Genomic DNA, 13955 nt, shown 5'->3' on the forward strand with positions numbered 1-13955 from the left:
GTGGACTTACTTTGGGTCCCACAGCATGGTGACGATCTCTTGAGACTAGTTAGTAAAGACAATTTAGGTTGCCAGACCAGATGAGTATTTTGGCATTCACCTATATTTTAGTCTCAGGGGAGAGAGGACCCACGGGGAGCAGTTTGTCTCCGACTCCCTGCTGGGAGATGTTAGCAAGAGCTGTGTCTCCTGCTTCTAGGTTAACCATTTACTGTCCTAGAGACCAATACCACCTTTCAACTCTAGGCCCTGGACCACCACCCTACACACCACTCAGACCCATCACTGCAGCTTGGGAACACGTTCTCACGTCCTCTCTAAACAATTTGCCAATATTAAGCCCTGCTCATTCGCATGCAATTACAACTCCCGGTTTATCACTCCCTCGTGGCTCCTTAGACTCGAAATAAGCACGGGCATGCAGACGGGCTTGGGGAGTTGCTTAGCAAAAACACGATGGAGAAGGCTTCCCAACAAAACACATACTTCAACTACTTGGTAGCCTATCCCCAAGTGGCAAAAATCTCCCTCTGACACCTTAGCGGTTTCTATAGCAACAGGTTAATGCTAAAAATGTTAGATGCAAAATTCCCCATGTTGGGCAAACAGGAGCTAGGAGGACAGATTTAGAAGAGGGAAACTTCTAAACAGCTGCTAACAGAGCTAGCACAGGCTCTGCTAATTCACAAGTCAGTGGCAAATCCCCTCAAAAGAAATTCCTAGCAATCCACTGGTGGGGCAGCGTGTGGTGCATGGGGACATGTCTGTGGAGCACCAGCCTGCAGCATCCCCCAGAGCTGCAGCATCCCCCAGAATGGCGAGGAGCCACAAGTATCGCGCTCTCCTGCAAGGCAGCACTGAGAAGTGAAACCAGCAGTTTTCAGGAGCAGAATTACAGTCCAGCATACAGAACAGCAAACCTGAAAGCCAAAATACTAGATTATAAGTTTGACAGTGCAGCTGCCCCTCCATGCAACCAAGATCAGGTTATTTAACCTCTCACACCTCAGTTTTCCCAGCTGTATACGAAAAGTAAACCTACTGCCCAAGTTCACATGGCTTATGCTCAGCAGATACAGCATTTCAAAGGTGACTGTGCAGGCTGTACCCCACCAGTGCCGACTGCCTGCTTGTGATACTCTGCTGCTAAGGAAGGCTACGGACTCCCAAGCGGCACTCAGTTCATTACACATGACGTGTCAGAAGGAGAAATGCCCTTCCTGGCCTGAGTAACAACCAGCTTAGCATGACATCAATTTTTTCTGTCTGTCTTCATTCTTTGCTGGCAGGAGAAAGCACTGTGGAAACCTTCGGGTGAACCTCACATCAATACCGCCTTCGCACACCCCAGAAACTCTCCAAAGATCCTCCTGGTCAGATTAAACCCATATGCGTAAAACCAAAGCAGCCACAGCTCAGTGCGGTGCCACACAGGGGAGGAAGGCGGAGGAGAGCCCACTGCACTCCCACGAAGGGATTGCTTTTGCCAGTGTGGTTTTCAGGTCAAACAGCCCCGAAGAACCCACAGGCTTTCCCCACAAATGCTACACCCACCCACAAACCCCCAGGAGCTGATACAAACCTGACTTTGCTTTCATTTGCTGCTAAGTCAGGGGAAAAGACTCTGTGCGTGCACACGTGGATGTGGATGTGCGCATGTTTGGTTATGCATGAGCTGTCAACCCCCAAATTATGCACAGATCAACAAGGCTCTTTGAATTCCCCGACTGTGAAGTGTGTGACATTTAATCTCAACCTCCCTTTTGGATTTCATAATGTGCATTATCAGCAATGGGCATTCAGCACACAAGTACCCTTTAGAAAGCTTTCAGCAGAAAAAGGAAATAATATAAAGAAGATTGAAAAAGACAATGCCTCTGATGCGTGAGAGGTTCTCCAGCTTCCACAAAAGGCCAGTGTACGTGTACTGTGAGGATCACACACTGAGACGGTCTGTCCCCAGCACAGGATAAAAGCATTTCACAGGTGGAGAGAGCAGGGCTTGGAAGCATCAAACATAACATGAACCTATAGCTCTCCTCACCTCCCTCCTTTTGGGTCCCTGGGGAACAGGCAGGGTGAGCCATACGCCAGAGGTGGCTATTTTAGGGCAGGATGCCTCATCTCCTGTTTACCTCTTTCCATAGACCACAGGAGGAGCCTAGATGAGTGAGACCAGGTTTTTGATTGCTTTTATACGGATGGGCAAGACAAATTCTTGATCCTTGCAGTTAACTTTTCACTACCCAGTCCTAGGCAAACAGTGTATCACTTTTGCCCATCTCACAGCATGGAGTCACACTTTGGGATTATAAAAAAGCTAAACAACAACCTGCAAGGAAAGGGGTTCCCTTCTCTTCTGCTGGGCATGGAGGAGCTATGTCCTAAGTAGACCTGTTCTTATTAGTCACAGCCACAGAGGATGCACATCAGCCTAAGGGACTAAAGCAAGAATTCTCTTTTTATAGCAGAGAGGAGACAAAGGGGTGGATGCCAACGTGTGGCATTAATAGCCTTGGTGATGGGGGATATCTGAGAAAAAGTGAGAGGTCCCACAGTCAAGGATCTCCCCCCATCTCACCTGGTGCATGCGAAAGAAGCCTTAGGAAAGAAAGGATAAAAGTACTACTGGGTAGTCCTTCTCCTTGCCAAATTACACACTGGCTCCCTACCTTTGTTTGACTACTGTACCCAGCGAGGAAGAGGCAACAGGACGCCTGGGAAGCCAAGCGCTAGTGGCACCAGCGCTGACAAATCAGGGTCTCAAGTAACCACAGAAAACACAGAGTTGCCGGATGTCTCATCTCTATAATCCAGGGTTGTTTAAGGACCTTCCCTTCTTTCTAGTGTTCTCAGACACGAATGCAACAAGCTCCAGTAATTTGCGTGTGTATACACGCACATAGCGCTTTGCTAGTGTGCATGTATGTATATATACATCCCTATCAGCAAGCATATAGCACAGCCTCCTGCTTAGAAGAGCTCATGACATACAAGTGTCAGGTTTTAGTCAGCACTTTCCCCATTACCTTATCTGTAATGTCATTCCCATGCAGCAGTGGCTCTGGGGATTGTAGGCTGGTCTCTTCTTCCCCACGTTCTTTGCAAGAGCCAATGAAAGGCACTTGATTTGCACGGTGATGTGGAGCAGGGAATAAATTGGCTGGAGGAGATAAGCTCAACTGCTTTATTATTCCTCCATCCATCAACCCTCAATACATCCTACTCGTCCAGAGATTTAAACAGTGTATGTTGATGTGGCTCACGGAAGGGACTTGTTGAACTCATGATGTACAGCAGCTGGGTTTTTGCCAACAGACAAGGCCAGAACACATTCACACACCGCCACGAGCAAAGGGTTGCACTGGGCAGGCCAACGGGAGAGGAAGGTGGGAGGATGCACTACTGGTGCCTGCTGTTCAGAAGCACACCAGGTCTGTGGCCAGCACTTCCAGACACTTCACCAGCAATGCTGGTATTAAAGGCAGCTAAATTTTATTCTCACATACCATGAAAACAACCTGGGAACACGCAGACAGATGGTCTAAATTCTTCAGTCCTGTTCCGTGTAGCCTTTGACTCCTGGCAGATTTCCACTTTCTGTGAAACAATGTTTGAGTGCTCTTTACTGCTGTTAAGCAGCTTCTACAATAACTTTTTTTCTCCTAGATCACAAAGAAAATTTTGGTGAAAAGGCAATACCACCCATCTCCTCCGGACTCACTATTGCAGTTTTTGGGTTTACCTCTCCCCTCTGCGAGGAGGCAACTGGCATTTCTACGTCCTGGGAATACACCAAGCATTTACACTGAATGATGCGCCAGGCAGCCAAAATTAAATATCCAACAGAAGGATTCAGAGGGACTTAAAACTATGGACCTTTAAGATACCTTGTTTCCTAAGAGATAGCCTACTTCCTGAAAGTCCTTTACTGCTGGCAATACGGCCCCCCATTTCCATAACGTGTTCCTCAGGGCTCCGTATAGCACGGCAGAGAGTCTGCACCCAGGCTGCGCCCAAGCCATCACCCCTGCATCCCTCACAGCCCTGCAGCAACACCGTGCATGGGACCAGCGAGGCTGCTGCCGGGACGGGTGTGTGTCGTGTACAGCAGCCAGGAAGGCTGAATTAAAGACATCTTGACCATAAGGAAGATGGGTTAGGAAGCATGGCATGCACAGACTGACCTCAGGAAAGCTGCTGCTCTTTGTCACAGCCATCTGCATCTACAGCAGGCCCAGCTGTGAGCCCGGAAAGAGACTGCAGTGCCCAGCAAGGGCTGGAGCGATCTTAGGGCTCAGCAGTGGCATTCCTGACATAACCTCTGTCAGCTGGAAAAGCTTCTCAAGTCCTTCCACAACCACAAACAACCGGAGACCAGAGGTTTGTATTTCACTCATAAGATGGCACCACTACAACAGAGCACTTCTGCTGCCATCATGGGTTACTGAATGAATGCGTACTCAGACAAAAACACCGGCTGAGTCACCCACAGAGTTTCCTGAAGACTTGTGGGTTTTCTCTGTAGGTCTCTTCAGCTGCTGACACGGCCTCAAACTGTTTACTTTCTCAACCCAGGCAGGATACGGCTAAAAATGAGCGGGCTGCAAGCCTTTGTGTGCTGCTCTGCCTGCACCTGCCTTCCTCCTGCCCCTCTGGGCCGGCAGTTGAACTGCTGCCTGATTTTAATAAGAAAAGGAGGGATTTCTCTGCTGTACGCAGCAGCGGGCAGCTGCAAAGGGGACTACACGCTAATCTCCCTGTAAAACACAGAATCCCTTCAAACAAATAATCAGGTTGCCAGTGGCCAGTATTATCTGATGCTCCTGTGTGCACATCTCCTGCTACATCAACTCACACTGCTAATACCATTCCCCAGGAGACCGGACTACCAAATCATTGTTTGATTTATATCTAACTGTCTTTCTCCCCATGCTTTCCTTGGTGTCTTTGACTGGAATTACCTTAATCCAAATCCCTAACAAAAACTTCTAGGAAGCCCAGCAGCAACAGACCCAGCTACGAGTCCCTCCGCTCAGGCTTCTGATTTTTTTCCCCACAGGTTCAGAAAGCGAGCACACAGTTTGCGACCACCACCACCAGCAGAAGCCTCTCACCATTAGCACTAAACTCTGCTACAATCATTTTGACCACTTCCCCATTTTGGAGGCAGACCTCTCCTCCCTCCTGCTCTGCAACCACAGCAGCGGCCAGTATAAATCTGGATTAGAGCTTTCTTACAGACTATTTGTGGCTTTGGACATCTCTTTGGGTCCTTGGTTTTGCCCTGTAAGATGAGCTGGGTAAAGCAGAGTACACGCGTCCAACCAAGGTCTGCTATAGAGGAATCGGGTACAGCCTAGGCAAGGATTTCTCCATCAAAACCAACGCACAAATGTGCTCAGTAAATTCCTATTTTGCATACAGAGGGATAGAAAGGCATTCACGGATTTACCTAACTGAAAAACATGCCCCTCACAGGATGAGGGTGAGAAATGTACCCATGTTGTGAAACCCAGAGGGGAAGTCTGCTGCTGGGGTTTTATCAGGGAGCCAGGGCTGTGGGGCTAGTGCAGGCTCCTGCACGGTCGGTCATCCGACAGAGACCCTACGCATCTTCAAGTCTCGTTTTCTCCATCTGTCATCCGGTGGCAGCCACACTAACCGGCACCACAGATGGGCATGCTAAGATGCGTTAACCCTTGCAGATGACAAAGAGCTTCACAAACAGAAGAAACCCAAGAGGGCCGGAAAGTCATTTATCATTTCCCTTCATATCTGAACCATCAAACTGTCTTTGGTTATAGCTCGATTTGTCTTTGAGAACATCTTTTAGCATCTTGAGTGAGAACTCTTCGAACATGGTGTGAACTCATGCTAACCTGCGATCTCCAGGACAGAATCAAACCCATATTTTCCAAGAGAAGGCAGGAAGCAATGTGAACAGAGAACACCTGGTCACATCTTAAGTGTTGTTTTTCCTGGTCTGGAGAAAGTCCCAATGTATTTGGGGGCCAGCATTGGGTCTTTTCCTCCTAAGACTTGTTTTCACATTCCTACATCAAAAATACAAAACCCAGAAGATCTACTTGCTATAAATAATGTCCCAACAGTGCCAAGGTCATCAAGCCGTTGCCCCTGGCACCAGGCCAGAAGCAGAACATAAACAATCTCAACATCTTTCTGGTGCACGTGTGCTTTTTTTTTTTTTCCTGTGCCAGGAGAGAGCTTGAAATCAAACACCTAGCGCTAGTAACAGACACCTCCACTTCATAGTCCCATTGGTCTCTTCTCACTTTTGACAGCTCAGAAAAGCCCCCAGCTGCAGCTTCACCTCCACCCTGGTCAATGTGCAGCCTCCTGGGCAGCCCACTGGTGTGGCAGCCCATCCTGCCTGGAGCAGAGGGAGATACTCTTTGCGTTCCAACAGCATGTAGCGGTTGTCATGAGAAATGTGGGTACTTATTGGATAAGGCATTACCAAACATATAGCAAGGAACAGATCATGATCCAAACAGCTCAAAGTGATGCTTGTAACCAGCATGTGGAACGATCCCTCCCAGCCCCTACTATTAAACACTTTGACCTTCGGAGAGCTGCAGGGCAAGTGAACACCAGCAGTAGATATATTCTGGACATTTTGCACACTTCAGCACTCTATGTTCATTGACAACAAGAGAAAAATGTTTCACTTTGGATCAGGCCCTTGACTCCAAACAGCATCAAATGGTCACAAAATCTCAGGGTAGAGCATCTCTGTGGTTTATTCTTCCACAGATCAACAGCCCCACCAACACCCCCCCCCTCCCTGATGTAAGTCTCCGGAGATGCTCTTCTGCCCACCTCTCTCTACAATAAATCCTCACTACAGGTCTGCAAGCAGAAGGGATAAATTTCCCTTGAGACTGTACAGCAGACATCATCTTTTCAGCTTCCTGGTTGGGACAAACCATCTACCCTGAGAACAGCTCCCTTGACTTTGCTCTGCACAGCAGACAAAGAACAATGACACACAGACACATTTGAAAGCAACCAAGCCCCACTTTTCCTGGCCACCATCAGTACCCAGCCCCTCTCTGCTGAGGGCACCAGGACACCGCAGGTTCACAGCTTCCCTTGCAAACCGCTGTGTATACATCAGGTGGATTTACGCAACCCAGCTGAGTAGTTAGGGCTAGCTGAGGTGCCTTCACGCCAAGTCTTAGGATCTTGTTTATTTTTTGTTTTCACCAAAATCTTTCTAAGAAAACTTCCTCCCATGGGGGGCTCCCCTGCCTGAAGTGTAACTACTATTTATTTGTTTACACTTTCCTCATCCACAGGCCCTGAAAGTCATTATTCAGCAGACTCTGCTTTAGTGCAGATAGAGTTACCGAGCAAGTTAGTTATGCCAAGTCCAGAATAGCCAGTGCTCTTGCATGCTTTGTAGTTTCTCATGGCTCAGCTGTACTGGTGGTAGCCCTAATGTCAACAAGGGTTTGGTTGCAGTTGGCGTTTATACCTCCCAGCCTCTGTAGACAGAGGAGATAGATTAAATGCTACCCATTTAATCACTTGCAGCTCGAGCTTTGCTGGCTCTGTATCTCAGGCTGCTGCAAGACAGACAGAGACATTGGTCAGATAAGGGAAAGGCTTGGTGGACTCCAACTCCAGGCAGTGCTGGGGCAGGGTGCTGAATAAGGTGCTGCTTCTTCCTCAGCTCGGTTTGCTCAGTCAGAGCTGTACTCACCTGGAAAGCCTAAGAGCTGCTGCTGCTCTAGACAGAGCAGCACACCTGCTCAGCAGGGGCAGCCAGGCCCCACAAGTGGCACAGCAGACATCTCAGCGTGCAGGGATGCAGAGCCTGCCGAGAGCTGGCTCACCTCCTCACCTTCCCCGCGCTGTGAGGGCAGAAGCTCTGTCCCGTCTTCTCTCCCCAGCTCCCTTCTGCATCACAGCTCTCTCACCTGGTCCCTTTCCCTCCATCCCCAGGCCAAGTACCACCCTGTCCTCCATGGCCAAGCCCTCCCTGCAGTCAGGGCTCCCCAGCACACCTACAGGGCTGCATCCCGTGGGACTGCAGCCGTGCCAGCCTCCCTTGTCCCAACCCCAGGCATGGCTCAGCCATCGAAGCTGGCACCCATTTGTGGACGATGGTCCTTCTGTGACTCTTCCCCAGCAAGCAGAAATGGATGGGCACTTCCAGGAAAGAAGCGACATGGGACCCCAGCCTTTGAGTGTTGTGACAGCCTGGAGAAAGCCTTTGCCACAAAGCTCCCAGCCGAGAGACCCACCTGCTCATCACTTCGCAGGGTGGCATGCCGACTGTCCCCCCCGTGCGTCCGGGTGCCGCTCTCCCACCAGGACGCAGCACTGCACCACTTCCTCCTCCTCCACCCATCCCACCCGGACCGCGCACGGCCAGGACGGAGGCAGTCCCGCCGCAGCCGTGCGCAGCCAGCACAAGGGCTGCTCCCTCTCCCGCCGCCCCTGTCCGTCCGTCCGTCCGTCCGTCCATCCATCCCCCGCCCGCGCTGCCTCCGGGGAGCCCTCTCCGAGGGCACGCCGGGGAACGGACGGCGGCTACCAGCGTCGGGGCGCACGGCCACGGCGGGGTCCACGCCCCCGATCGCCCCGACCCGGGTCCCCGAGATCTCGGGGGGTGTCGGCAGGGAAAGCCCGCGGCGCGGAGGGACGCGCACGGTACTCACCGCCCTAACGCACGTCCCGGCGGCGGCGGCGGGGGGGAGTCCCGAGGGTTCGGCGCGGCTGCCCCATGGGCAAAGCAATTTGGGGGCGGCGGGGGCAGCCGGCCGGCTCCGCGCAGCCCGCAGGCGGCCAGACTGAGCCCGGCCCCCGCGCGGAGCCGCCTTTACCGCGCCCGCCCGCCCCGCCCGGGCCGGCCCATCGCGGGCGGGACCCGCCGCCACCGCCCGCCCGACGGGGCGGCCCCGCCGCCAGCCCCGGCACCGCGGCATCCGCCGCCCGCCGCGTCGGAAGGCAGCGGCTGCCCGCCCGGTCTGGACGGTGCGTGGGTTACCTGTGGGTTACGCGTGGGTTCCGTGTGGATTACGTGTAGGTTACGCGTGGGCTGCGTCTGGCCCACGGCTTGGCGCGTGGGAACAAAGAGCAGCGACCAAGGGCCTGGCTCCTGGGAGGGAAGGAGGGGCGGGGGGGTGCCGTGAAAATAAATCGGTAACTGGGAGCAACAAAAGGCTCCTCGCCCCACCCATCCCTCTGGGTGGTTTCAAGGTTTCGCGCGTGGTTTCGAGGACTGTTATACAATTCCCTGTAAAAAAGCAAGAGAAAAGAAACCTGGGCACAGGGGAACATGCATATTTTTTCCAAGTGAGTTCGTGCAGGGGAAGAGCCTGGCTCTGCTTCTGTGCAGAGAGCTGCAGGGCCAGCTCCCCCTCCCCGCCAACCTCTGCCAGAGCCTGTCCTGGAGAGGCTCCCATCACTAGGTCCCTCGGGAGGGATGCTCGGAGAGCAAAACGGGCATGCTGGCATTTCAGTGTTGCAGTTAGCTCAGACCAGATGAGATCGTAATGAAAGAGAATGACAACATAGCAAACATCGGGGGCAATTAGCAGATGGAGGGGTGGCAGCGGAGCAGGGAGCAGCTCTGTCTCTGTCCTGATGCCACTCCTTGGTTTTCCAAGCGAGGTTTCTGGTGTGTTTGTTTGACCCAGCTCATTTCGCTGATCCGGTTTAGAGGAGGACCATGCAAACAGGAGAAGGGCAATGTGCCCAGGGGAGGGACAGGGAGAAGGAAGCAAAGAGAGGCAGAATGGGGTGGGAACCTTTGAACTCGCTTTAACCCCATGGACAAACCCTAATGGGGAACTGCATCCTGAAACGTCCAGTGTGATGAGGTCATTGCAAACACAAGGGTGTCCTTTTAGAAACTGAAGGCTCATCCACTGGGAATTGGGCTGAAATCTCTCGTTTCACAGAGGCTGTGTAATGAATCTTTGGGAAACAGAACATTTCTTCAGAGGGAATATCTGACATTTCAATAGCTGATTTTTGCTGCATAACGGGGGGGGGGGGGGAAGCTGAAGATTTTATGTTTAAAAAAAAAATTCAAAATTCTCAAACAAATCTAGTCCTGACTTGGAGCTAGTGAAACATTTTACTGTGGTAAAGTTCAAAATTTTCAGTGTGATTCTGCCAGAACATGTACAAGAGATGAAATATTATACGTACTCCATCTGGGCTCTGTGGCATTGAAATATGATAATGTAATATAAAAGCACACAGAGCAAAATGAGAAGGCAAAGCTGAAACAATCATGTTTTACATTATTGAGATGAAATAACTATGATATTGTCAAACAAGGAAAGTCAAAATATGTCATGCTGGGTTTTTTTAAAGAGAAATTTGCATTCAAGAAAATCTCTCAAAATTGTTTCAAAGAAGTAACGAGCAGGCAGTTTTCCAAGGATAGCTCAGGCTGCAGCATTGGGGTAAGAGTTTCAGAAGCAGTAAACGTCATTTTTCAAAAGTGATTCAAACATTCGTGTCATCCGATGTCACAAGGATCTTCAGGGTTATTTCTGGCACATATAAACGTGCTTTTGAAAATATTACCCCCAGACAAGATTTGAATTCATAAACAAGAGCCAGAGGCTTTCTGCAGCAACTGCTTTATTTGAGCCGGCCCCAATCTCCCACCCGCCCACCTTGTCCTCGTTCAGAGGCCTGGGAAGAGCCTTTGTCCTCCCTGCCGAGTATTTCAATGGCAGGACAACCACCACAAAACACGCTCTCAGCTCTGCCCCTCTCTCTCTGATGCTGTATCGCTGGGGCGGACCGTCACAGCGTTAGTATTGGTCTGTGCGACCGCGGTTTGGTAAGTAACCTCGGCTTTTCGTGCGCATTTCTCTCCGGCTCCCCAAGCAACAGGCAGCATCTCTCCTGTGACTCCCTCCTTGCAGGCAGGCATGGGGTGTGACACAGCTCGCAGGAGCGACCAGCAGCCCTCTGCGGCAGGAGGCACTTGTGAGAAGACTTACAAAAGGCAGCAGCCGGTCCGCGGGAGGCTTTCACCTGCGCAACGCTGGAACCTTACACGGGTCCAAGCAATCTTTAGTTTTCTTGACAGCAGCTTTAGTATGTGCGCGATCAAACCTTTGCTGCAGCATCTCTAGCAGGCGCCGGTGACTCGGGGCTAACATTGTCATGCAGCGTTGTACTGCAGGACTGAGGAAATCAAACAGTTCAGAGTCACCAGCTCGCCATCACCGGCTCACCGTCCCCCAGGAGCCCCACTTCGGCTGAGGCACTTAATCAGGCGATGGAGAAGGAAGGATAAAAAGTAAACTCCGAGCTGTGGGCCCGGGGGTAGACCAGGATGGAGGTGATGCAAGCAAGGGCAGGGGGGAGGGGAGCGGGGAGAGGGCTGCGCGCGCCGCTGGCACCCGCACGAGCCAGCCAGAGCCTGGCACTTGGATGAGAGGGAAAAGGGAAAGGAAACATTTGTGAACTGTCCCTAAGGAATGCCCTATGCTTGGGGGAGAGTCTGTGGAGAGAGGGGGTGACTCAGAGAGAGAGGGACAGAGGGCTCTGAGGTCCCTGGGCGGCAGTGGCCCAGGGTGCCGCCTGAGCTGCACTCATGAATATCTGGCGGAGAAGCATCTGTGAAGCAGAAAGGTCTTGCAGCCTCCCCCGTCGCGGGGGAGAAAGCCTTTTGTGTAATGTGTGGAGCCCTAGATCAAAGGCATGAGATGAGTGCTGTTTGTGCAGTCCTGGGCTGGAGAAACACCAGCATGCCTTCTGCATCTCCAAATAGGACAGCCTGTTAAACATGATGCCTCTGAAACGTGCTAAGGCAGATACATCGGTAGGATTTGTTATATGCAGTGTTGAACACATTAAAATACATGCTGGGAGGAAGCAGCGCGGGAACCTAGAGCGCAGATACTCCATTCTGTTAGACTGTGTGTGGAGCCCTGCGATGCTGACAGGGAGGATTTGGCTGTTTCCCCGGGGAATGCTGAGTCTTCATTTCTCCCCATGGCCAGCTGGAAACATGGGCGGGGGGGAGGGGGGCAGAGTGGCACTGCCTCCTGCTCTGCCCTGGGGGGCTGGCCCCGTGTGTCGCTACTCACTGAGAACCATGTCTGGTGATACCTGTGAGGGGTATGAGGGGTATGAGTGGGTGCACCCTGCCTGTGAGAAACAGACCAGGGGCAACGTATGAAGAGGCAATACAGAGAGAGCAGGGTGCTGCAGGGGGCTTGAGCTGGCAGGAAGGTGTGCTGCTTCCTCAAATGTCCCCTCCCAGGCTTTGGGGGGCGAAGGTGGTCCCTGCCTGAAGGGCTGGAGACTGTGGCCATCCTCAAGCAAATCCTCCACCTACGCAGCACCCGGTGGGTGCAGAACTGCTTTATTGAGTTAATGTTACCAAAGCTTTGGGTGGAAGGATAAAATTGCTTTCTGAAAGGGGCTTGGGGAGGGCAGTGTGTCCTTCTCAGCCTGGGGAAGCGAGGCAGCTAGTGTACATGCAGCAGACAGCTGCTTGCAGCAGCGAAGCAGGAGAAATAATCAATACTCGGTAGATGAGTCTGGTTTTTTTATTAGCACCTCTCACAGCTCTGACCATCTGTCCCCTCGTGTCCCCAGGGTGCGAGCCCAGCCCAGCAGGTCCTGCGAGACAACACATATTGTTCGGGCTGAGATCACCACTTATGGATGGACCTAATTCTGCCACTGAGGGGGGGATGGAAGGTGAAGATGATGATAGGGACACTGTCTTCACAAAACCCAAGCTGCTTTAACAGCAAAGTAGCCTTTTTGTCTGCGAAGGGAAGTGCAGGGATGTAGTGCAGGGTCTGTGTCCCCAGGCTCTCTTTCAAGGATGCTGCACAGTCAGACAGACGTTGCAGGAAAAAATGCTGTTGAGAAAATTGTGTTTTCTGATCTGTGAAAAGTGGTGAGGCCTAGAAAGAAAAAAAAGTAGGTTTCAGATTGGCACAATCTTTTTGTTCTTCTTTCAAGGAAATCTCAAAAACTGTTGTTTCAGGTCAGGGCATTTTGATTCAGGGCATGCAGAGTGTTGCATTTGAATCTCTGTCTTTAAATAATTTTGTGTATACCCAATTAAACGGGAAAAAAAAAACTTTAAAAACAATCTCTTCAACTTTTACCTAAAGCTGCATAAAATATACTCAATGTTTTTGCTGAAATGGCATTTTTAGGAGAAAAAAAACCACCACCCCCCCCAAAAAAAAGAATGTCAACTAGCTAGTCCCAGAGTGTCATCTGAAGGAGTTGGAAGGTGTCTCTGCACACCCAGGTATCACTGAAAGGGGCTCCGGCACCTGTGCAAGGCTCCTGCAGCAGCTTTGTTGCCTCAGCAGGATGGGCACAAACTCCATCCACTGTAAAAGAAGGTCACATCAAGGCAGAGCAATAATTTTTTTCCTCTTTTTCTTGCCCCTTCAGCAGCCTCCCACGCCCTTCTGGATTGCCACACTTGTTTTCAAAATTCTGCAGTGCTTTTTTGCTGTTACCCTATAGCTGCTTTTCCCTCTGCCTACTCGCCCCATCAGCTCTGAGCCTCTTGGAGCATCCATGAGTGTCCTCTTTTCAGTCCTTTCATGCTCTGTATCTGAGATCGTCTTGTTGTCCCTGTAGCATGTTGAGATACTTGCTGATTTCAATTTTCAGCCTTTTGATTGTCATTTTCTCACACTAGGAAATATTTCCTAGTGTTCCCTTTGAAAGATGCTACACAAAATGTGCCGAGTGGCACATCCGTAAGGTGTAAGATCAGAGGAGATAATTTAGACTATATAGTCCAAACTCCTCTATCCATCACAGCTTCTTGAATTTCATCTAGTTAGAGCTGTATCGAGTGTGACAACCTGTGCTTCTCCTTGGCTGCAGCATACTTTCTGGAAAGGCAGTCAGGACTAGCCTTTACCATAAAGCCGCTTTGCCGAACTTACCTGCCTAGATGATAAAGGCCT

The 13955-nt window shown here is 51.1% G+C and overlaps 1 protein-coding gene across 3 annotated transcripts in view; it reads right to left on the bottom strand.

The window, feature by feature from the left end:
- TP53I11 (tumor protein p53 inducible protein 11) overlaps nucleotides 1-9142 on the bottom strand; it is a 27000-nt gene extending 17858 nt beyond the window's left edge. The window contains exons 1-2 of one of the 3 annotated variants that reach the window (XM_054826638.1): nucleotides 8691-8902; nucleotides 3510-3600 (exon numbers count right to left, since the gene is read on the bottom strand). The gene's annotated coding sequence lies outside the window, so the exon portion shown is untranslated. Of the gene's footprint in view, nucleotides 1-3509; nucleotides 3601-8690; nucleotides 8903-9019 lie in introns of those variants that run through there. The other 2 variants (XM_054826640.1, XM_054826637.1) reach the window with 2 other exon arrangements.
- Nucleotides 9143-13955: the final 4813 nt, after the last annotated feature.

This window comes from Grus americana, chromosome 5 (assembly GCF_028858705.1).
Source record: "Grus americana isolate bGruAme1 chromosome 5, bGruAme1.mat, whole genome shotgun sequence".
NCBI classification, from domain to species: Eukaryota; Metazoa; Chordata; class Aves; order Gruiformes; family Gruidae; genus Grus; species Grus americana.